Consider the following 2948-nt stretch of genomic DNA (forward strand, 5'->3'; position numbering starts at 1 on the left):
TGTGTGTGCAAGTCAAAGATATAGGGCGACTGACCTAGATACCGGAACGTCAGAGGGCACAGGTCAAGTTTGTGTGTGGCAGGGAGACATGACTAGAGCGCTCGATGTATCGGTGTGTGTGTGTGTGTGGGAGGGGGTGGGGGAGGGGTAGGCAGAGGCCTAACTATATAGGTAGAACGACTCGTATATGTGTTGAGAAGGAGAGACCCTTCTATGTCTTGAGGGAGATCGGTCGACATCCATACATAACTAAAGGACGGGAAATAGGATGGGACAGAGAGAGAGAGGAGAGAGAGAGAGAGGGAGGGAGAGGGGTAGAGTGCTGGATGGGTGATGGAGTTGCTTCTCGAAGATGGTGGGAGAGGCCTACTAGACAAACTGGGGTGGAACTGCAATATTATGGATAAGAGTGGGGATGTGTTTCTGTGTGTGCCTGTGCGTGATAGATCTGTTGGGACACATCCATGGATGATGAAGGGGAACCACGTGTTTGGTAAGCAAATCTAACTAGATCGGTAGATCGGTAGATCGGTGGAACCATCTTGTCGGAGGAAGGGAGAGACATAACTAATGAGGTAGATCGATCGACGCGCGGGGAAAAACGAGTTATCAGGACCTAGCTAGCAATATGTATAGCGGGAGATCGGTCGGTGTACGTCCATTTGTTAGAGGCAAATAAGGTCCGGCGAGATGGATAGACAGAGAGAATGGAGCTAGGAGGTGGTGCGAGAGGCCCAGCTACTAGCTAGATAGGGGAGGAGTGTGCGGTTGTGAGATCGATGAAAAGAGGGGCGAGAGTTTACACGTGCCTGGGACCGTATGAGAGACACGAGGCAAGGACACATAAAGGAGGAGATTGAAGGTGCGTGTGTATGTTGTAGGCAGACATCGCTGGAGAGGTTTATCGATTGGTGTGTGTCGGAAAGGAGTTGTGGAGACTGTGGGAGAACGACCTAAAGAAAAAAAATGAATGTGTGCGATGGATAGAATGCTGAGGGAGGGGGAGGGCGTGTGCATGCACGAGACAAAGTTAGTGGTAGCTACAAAGGTTAGAGGATTGTGTGGGTGTAACAGACTAATAAAGATCATAATTTGATATGAAAGTGGATTCATATATTTGAATAGGAGATCATAGTGTTTTAAACATATGCATGCATGAATATAGCGGTGATACGCGTGTTGTGGTTTTGCACATGTTATACCATAATGTGATAATGCATGGCGTTTGCAACTCACAGCTAAATGTCGAACAACCTAAACCATACTATACATCGAACAATCTCACATTTTATTTGAATTTGTGATAATGTGTGGCGTTTGCAGCTTATAACTAAATATCGAACAATCTAAACAATACTATATATCGAAGATTCTCACATTTTATTTGAATTTGTGGTAATGTGTGGTGTTTGCAACTCACATCTAAATACTTGTAGGCGTAGGGGGCGGGGCACCATACATAATGTGATAAACACATTATACATATGAGACATGGTTTAGTTTGTGAAGATCTAGCTAGAGCTTGAAATGTACTATGATTTGAAATCAACATAAAGTGGATTCAAAAAATCGAGTTCGAGTTCATATAGTACACATAGTTCATATGTAACTCGAGACTAATCATGTGGTGTGCTCTGAAGATAATACACAAACGATGGTTTAACTTGACAATAATGACGATTGTAGATCTTATTAAAAGAGAGAAACGAATTCAAATGCTTTGACTTCACAACAATCATTATTGTAGATCTTATTCAAATAGAGAAAAAAATTTCATATTTAGTTCATATTGAAGCGGTAGTATATACGTTTGGAATGCAATAAAAACGTTCATTTGAGTACCAGGTTGCATGCATTATACACGTAGAGAAATATTTTAATTGAACATAACATGAATTCAAAGTTTTGAATGACATTTGTAGTGCGAATTGATTTGGCACAGTACACGTTAGGCTTGTCCGAAAATTTCAACCCGCGCCTTGTTAGCCCAAAATATTTAAGATATATCTTTGTCTCGTTGTGCTCCGACAACTCCCTCCATCTCAACCCGCGCCTTGCTATTCCAAAATTACAACGCGTGCGAAAACTCCCACCTCCTGTGGAATCCCGACACATGAAATGCCCGTGATACCCCTGAACCGAAAGAACCGCCTCAAATCGGTGGGGGTACTTTTGTAACTTACCCCACATTTCGGACAAGCGCGTCCCTAAGCCATGGTTCCCCACTCCCATCCCATCCGCCCACCCATTCGTACACCGAGGCCGGGAAAACCCGCGAAGCCCCACACCCTTCTCCGTCCGCCACCCAGCCGGAGCCTCTTCCCCGACGACGTCGTCCACAGCAACACCTCGACGTCCCTCATTCACCGTACCGGATGAGGATCCGTCGTCGATCCGGTCGTCCTGCCGGTTCAGCCACCCCCTCCTCCACCTCCAAGGAGCTGCCCTGATGTTCCCCTCGTCTTTCGCGCCACCTCCATTCCCACACCTCCGTCTTCACCTGCACCACCGGAAGAGCATCATCATCACCGTTTCCTCGGATGAAGCTATAGCCTAATCGGCGCCACCAAAGAGGTTGTACACTAATCGCCGCATTTTCTTCTTGATTCGATCTCACGGTGCTGCCGGCGCTCGGTCCCGAGCCGACACGGCGCGGCTCCATCCACGGCAGCGTCGCCGGCCACTTCCTCCACGGTGTCGCTCCCTCGGCAGCGACGTCCACATAAGTAGGAGCTACTGCTGCTTTAGCTCTCGCTCGCGCTGTTGCTCTGCTCTTGCTCTCGGTCCCCTGCCTGGTCTGCTCTTGCTCGCATTGCTGCTCTCGCTCTTGCTCTTGCTTGCGATGCTGCTCCGATTTAGCTACACTTCAGTCGACTGAATCGACTTTTGGGTCAATCGATTTTCAGGGGGTGGGGTGGGGGGCTCACCGGAGTTAAGGAAAAACCAGC

The sequence above is a fragment of the Triticum aestivum genome, chromosome 7D (genome assembly GCF_018294505.1).
Source record: "Triticum aestivum cultivar Chinese Spring chromosome 7D, IWGSC CS RefSeq v2.1, whole genome shotgun sequence".
Classification (NCBI taxonomy): domain Eukaryota; kingdom Viridiplantae; phylum Streptophyta; class Magnoliopsida; order Poales; family Poaceae; genus Triticum; species Triticum aestivum.